Genomic DNA, 6,493 nt, shown 5'->3' with positions numbered 1-6,493 from the left:
CTGATAAAAATGAACTCCAGGAGTTTTTCTTATTACATCTGGTTTGAGGGCGGACTCAAGTGTAAAAGGGGCGGAGAAGCTCCGTGTTCCAAGCTCGAGGTTCGTCGATCTGTCGATCAACATTGTAAAGGTGATATGCTCCGTTGTGGAGGACTCTGGTGACGATGAAGGGGCCTTCCCAAGTGGGAGCGAGCTTGTGAGGTTTCTGTTGATCCACTCGGAGGACCAGATCTCCTTCTTGGAAGGCTCGACTCTTCACATTCCGGGCGTGGAATCGACGTAAGTCCTGCTGATAAATGGTCGATCTGATCATTGCCATCTCCCTCTCTTCCTCTAAGAGGTCGACTGCGTCTTGCCAGGCCTGCTCCGCTTCATCTTCGGTGTAAAGTTCGACTCGGGGCGCATTATGAAGAAGATCGCTTGGCAGGACAGCTTCGGCTCCATAAACCAGAAAGAATGGGGTCCTTCCAGTCGACCGGCTAGGGGTGGTCCTTAATCCCCACAGAACTGACGGAAGCTCATCGACCCAAGCGCCTGCCGCGTGCTTGAGATCGCGCATCAGCCAAGGTTTTAGCCCTTTGAGAATCAGACCATTTGCTCTCTCAGCCTGTCCATTCGACTGGGGGTGAGCGACTGAGGCGTAGTCGACTCGTGTGCCTTGAGAAGCGCAAAATGCTCTGAACTCGTCCGAATCAAAGTTTGACCCGTTATCAGTGATGATGCTGTGCGGGACTCCATATCTGAATGTCAATCCTCTGATGAAACTGATAGTGGTGCCAGCATCGAGGCTCTTTATGGGCTTAGCTTCGATCCATTTGGTAAACTTGTCGACTGCCACAAGCACATGAGTGAATCCACTCCTGCCCGTTCTTAGGGGGCCAACCATGTCCAATCCCCAAACGGCAAAGGGCCAGACGAGCGGAATGGTTTTCAGGGCTGACGCGGGCTTGTGTGACATGTTGGAGTAGAACTGGCACCCCTCGCACTTGTCGACTATCTCTTTCGCCATCTCATTTGCCCTTGGCCAGTAAAATCCAGCTCGGTATGCTTTAGCCACAATAGTCTGAGAGGACGCATGGTGACCGCAGGTTCCCGAGTAGATATCGTTGAGGATTATTTGACCCTCTTCTGGCGTTATGCATTTCTGGCCGACTCTGGTCGCACTTTCTCTGTACAGCTGTCCTCTTATGACCGTGAAGGCCTTAGATCGGCGGACGATCTGTCGAGCCTCCTCCTTGTCCTCCGGAAGTTCTTTCCTTAGGATATATGCAATGTACGGTATTGTCCAGTCAGGGGTGATTGCCAAGACTTCCATGATTAGGTCGACTACTGCAGGCACTTCAACTTCAGTCGGATCTGTGGCACTTTTCGGCTGCGGGGCTTCTTCTGTGAAAGGATCTTCTTGGACTGACGGCGAGTGAATGTGTTCCAAGAACACGTTGCTTGGAATGGCTTCTCTCTTGGAGCCTATCTTTCCCAAGTCGTCAGCTGCCTGGTTTTTCAGTCGGGGGATGTGGTGGAGTTCCAACCCCTCGAACTTCTTCTCTAGCTTCCGCACTGCATTGCAGTATCCAGTCATTGCCGGACTCCTGACGTCCCACTCCTTCATCACTTGATTAACCACCAGATCTGAGTCGCCATAGACCATGAGGCGACGGACGCCGAGCGAAATGGCCATGCGCAACCCATACAAAAGTGATTCATACTCTGCTTCGTTATTGGAGGAATCGAAGTGAATCCGGAGAACGTATCTGAGCTTATCTCCTTGGGGGAGACCAAAACTACCCCCACGCCCGAACCATTCAGCATCTTGGATCCATCGAAGAACATAGTCCAGTGTTCCGAGTGAACTTGAGTCAGAAGTTGCTGTTCAATCCACTCGGCGATGAAATCCGCGATCGCTTGGGACTTGATGGCTTTCTTTGCTTCAAACTTGATATCTAAAGGAAGGAGTTCAATCGCCCACTTGGCCACTCGACCAGTTGCATCTCTGTTATGTAGGATCTCCGATAATGGGGCATCGCTGACGACTGTAATGGAGTGGTCAGAGAAATAATGTGCAACTTTCTTCGTGGTCATATAGATCCCATATACAAGCTTCTGGTAGTGGGGGTATCTTTGTTTTGAAGGGGTCAAAACTTCAGACACATAATATACAGGGCGTTGAACTTTGAAGGCCTTCCCTTCCTCTTCCCGCTCGACCGTAAGTACTGTACTGACAACTTGTCCCGTGGCTGCAATGTAAAGCAGTAGAGGCTCTTTGCTGATTGGGGCAGCTAGCACCGGCTGGGTGGAGAGCAGAGCTTTGAGCTCTGCAAACGCTGCATCAGCTTCTGGAGTCCACTCGAACTTGTCAGACTTTTTCATCAGTCGGTAAAGAGGCAACGCTTTTTCACCGAGTCGAGAAATGAATCGACTTAAGGCGGCCAAGCAGCCTGTAAGCTTTTGGACATCATGCACACGTACAGGACGCTTCATCCGGAGTATGGTGCCAATTTTTTCAGGATTGGCGTCGATTCCTCGTTCAGAAACGAGAAAACCGAGTAGCTTGCCACCTGGAACTCCGAAAGTGCACTTTGACGGATTGAGCTTGATATCGTACCTCCTAAGGTTGGCGAAGGTTTCAGCAAGGTCAGCCCGCAGGTCGGAACCTTTCCGGGACTTGACTACGATATCGTCCATGTACGCCTCCACATTCCGACTGATTTGAGTGAGTAAACACTTCTGGATCATTCTCATGAATGTGGCTCCGGCGTTCTTGAGGCCGAATGGCATGGTGACGTAACAGAAGCATCCGAATGGAGTGATGAAATCTGTTTTGATTTCGTCGGGCCCATACAGATGGATCTGATGGTACCCGGAGTAGGCATCTAGAAAAGACAATCTCTCGCATCCCGCAGTTGAGTCGACAATCTGGTCGATGCGAGGGAGAGGAAAATGATCTTTCGGGCAGGCCCGATTGATATGCTTGAAATGAATGCACATACGGAGTGACTTGTCCTTCTTGGGGACCATGACGACATTGGCGAGCCACTCGGAGTGGTAGATCTCTCGGATGAACTCAGGTGCTAAGAGCCGAGCCACTTCCTCGCCAATGGCTTGTTTTTTCTGGAGGGCGGACGGTCGAAGATGTTCCTTCATGGGCTTGAACTTTGAGTCGACTCGCAGGCGGTGCTCAGCCAGTCCCCTGGGAACTCCAGGCATGTCAGAGGGTTTCCATGCGAAGATGTCCCAGTTCTCACGGAGGAGCTGGATGAGCGCTTCTTCCTATTTGAAGTCGAGCGTCGTCGAGATGTGAGTCGGAGCAGCGTCGGGATCAGTCGAGTGAATGTGGACTGTCTTCGTTTCGCCAGCCGACTGAAAAGCTGACTCGGAGGCAGGCTTCTTAGCCCGCAGCAATTCACTCGGGTCGGCAGTCTTTTGGTATTCTTTCAGCTCGACCACTGCCATCTGAGCGTCGGCGATCTTTGATCCCTTCTGGAAACATTCTTCTGCTTTCTTTCGGTTGCCCGTAACAGTGATCACACCTTTGGGGCCAGGCATCTTTAATTTAAGATACATGTAGTATGGTCGAGCCATGAAGCGTGCGTAAGCTGGCCTGCCCAAGATGGCGTGATAAGCACTCTGGAAATCCACAACTTCAAACGTTAACTTTTCCTTGCGGTAATTCTTTGAATCACCGAAAACCACATCAAGAGCAATCTGGCCGAGTGACTCGGCTTTCTTCCCAGGAATGACTCCGTGGAAGCTCATGTTACTGGAGCTGAGTCTGGACATCGGAATGCCCATTCCTTTCAAGGTTTCAGCGTACAGTATGTTCAGGCCACTGCCGCCGTCCATCAGGACTTTGGTCAGTCGAGTGCCTTCGACAACTGGGTCGACCACCAAAGCTTGCCTCCCCGGGGTGGCAATGTGCGTCGGGTGATCGGACTGGTCGAATGTGATGGCAGTCTGAGACCACTTCAGGTAACTGGGAGTCGCCGGGGCAACCATGTTAACCTCACGGTTAATGACTTTCAGTCGACTTTTGCTTTCAACATCAGCAAAAATCATCAAGGTGGAATTGACTTGGGGGTATCCATCGTCACTATCCTCCTTGTCTTCAACTCTGTCTGGCTCTTTTTCCTTATCCTTGGGCTGCTTTCCCTGGAACTGCTGAATCAGAAGCCGACACTGTCGAGTGGTATGCTTCGGGAAAATAAAATTTCCTTCTTCATCTTTCTTGGTATGGATGTGACATGGCAGGTCCAGAACATCATTCCCATCCTGATCTTTAACTTTCTTGGGCTTCCATGTGCCCTTGGGCTTTCCCTTGAAATTTCCCTGGGCCACAGCCAGGGCCTCCCCAGGGGCGGCCGGCTCGGCCTTCCGCTTCTGCTTCCGACTGGAGTTTCCTCCGGTTTCTTGGGCGACTGACCTGAGTTTGCCACTCCGGAGTCGGTCCTCGTCTTCTCCATTAGCGTACTTGGTGGCGATCTCCATCATCCGATTAAGGGACATCTCTCCGTTCCGGCCAAACTTCAGATTCAACTCCCTGTACTTGACGCCTTCCTTGAAAGCGCAAACTGCTTGATGGTCCAGCACGTTCTCGACCGAGTGGTGCAGTGTGATCCACCTCTGGATGTATTCTCTCAGAGTTTCATTTGGCTTCTGCATGCAAGACCGCAGCTCCGTAAGGCCTGCAGGGCGCTTGCATGTCCCTTCGAAGGTTGTGATAAACACTCGGGAGAGATCCTCCCAAGTATAAATGCTGTTGGGCGCCAACTGATTCAGCCATGCCCTAGCTGAGCCTTCCAGCATGAGGGGTAAATGCTTCATGGCCACCTCATCATTGCCGCCGCCAATCTGCACAGCGACTCGGTAATCCTCGAGCCACGTGTCAGGCTTGGACTCACCAGTGAACTTGCTGATTCCAGTCGCCATCCTGAAGTTGGGAGGGATCACCGCAGCCCTGATGGCTCAACTGAAACATTCAGGCCCCGAGGCGTGCGTCCTGCTGCCGGTGGGCGTATCTTTGTTGTGGCCCTCTCGATGAGCCCTGTTCCTGTCCACCAGACCTTGAACGAGGATGGATCTCGCGTCAAAGCCTGGGTCCCTGGGGTCGACTGGAATCCTCTGCCCAACGTTATGGGGGCGCCTGTCGTCTCGATGTCGAGGTGCATATGATCCACTCCTCGGGGGAGGGGACGGCACCCGACGTCCATCATCACGGTCGGGTCGGTGATCATATCGTTCGTTTCTCCTATACTGATCATGCCGGTCTCCACGTCCCTCATGCCTCGGGGGCGATCTCGGGCTGTGAGCCGACTGGATGGTTTCCGTTGCAACGGATCGACTGTGGATCCTGTCCCGTGACTGAGAGACGGCGGAATTCTGATTTCCCGCCGCTCGGAGCAATGCTCTGATCTGCAGCAATCCTCTGCCAGCCTCTGACTGAGAGGGCTGGATTGACTCTGCTATGCGGGACGCGGCAGCCAGGTTCTAAACCGGGGTTCGGTACACCTGCGGCCGTGGGAAGAGCTGACGTCGACTGGATTCGGGAGCTTGCTCGCGTCGACTGGACTCGGGAGCCTGCTGGCGTCGACTGGACTCGGGAGCCCGCTGACGCTCCCGCTCGTCAAGAACTCGCTGTAGATTCTCCAGTCGAGTGCGCTCGGCTAGATTAGCCAAGCGCGCGTCCTCCAAGGCCCGGGCCTCGGGGGTTTCTCCAACAATAGGGGTGTAGAGCGCGTCCATGTTCCGGCGACGAAGCTCCTCCCGCTGTAACGACGTAAGAGGCTCGGGGAGGTATTCGTCGTGAGGGTGCGACAGATCGCCCCTATTGGCACCATCATCAGCGCGATGGAATCCGGGAGGACTGCGTGTCCCCTCGACCGCCAGAACCTCCGCCAAAAGGTCGCTGCTATCACACTCGGATGCAGTCTCCGTGGAGCCAGTCGACAGATCGAACAGGCCGCAGGGGGATTCATCGGGCTCGATTGCCGCGACTTGCGGGGTCGCCGACTGGCGGGCCGCGGCGTGCTTCATCCACCACTGGATCCTCGACCGACCCGAGCGCTTGCGCTGGCGGGAGACACGACGGGGAGATGACACGGGAGTCGACCGATATGGGGTCGACGGCTGCCTCAGGAGGACGCCACGGACGCACGCGCAGAAGTGCGTCGCACCGCGGACGGGGAGCGCGTCGACGTCAAGCGGCGCCTCCTGGAGCCAGGCGGAGTCGTCGGCGATGAAAGTGAGTCCGCCGAGATGGATCTCGCGGCCCTCTGCCAAAGCTCCGCAGGAAAACTTGATCAAGTGGATCGGAAAAATCGCAACTTCTCCAATTAGGCGCTAAGACTAATGCCCCACGGTGGGCGCCAACTGTCGTGGTTCTAAGTCTGACAGCGAGGTACGGGGTGTGTATGGAGAGGCTAGACCTTAGCTATTGGGAAGTTGTAAGCACGCAAGGTTTACGAGTTCAGTCCCTTCTCGGAGGAAGTAACAGCCCTAC

Source organism: Triticum aestivum, chromosome 1A (assembly GCF_018294505.1).
Source record: "Triticum aestivum cultivar Chinese Spring chromosome 1A, IWGSC CS RefSeq v2.1, whole genome shotgun sequence".
Classification (NCBI taxonomy): Eukaryota; Viridiplantae; Streptophyta; class Magnoliopsida; order Poales; family Poaceae; genus Triticum; species Triticum aestivum.
The sequence above is the reverse complement of the archived record's forward strand: the minus strand, read 5'-3'. Positions refer to the sequence as shown.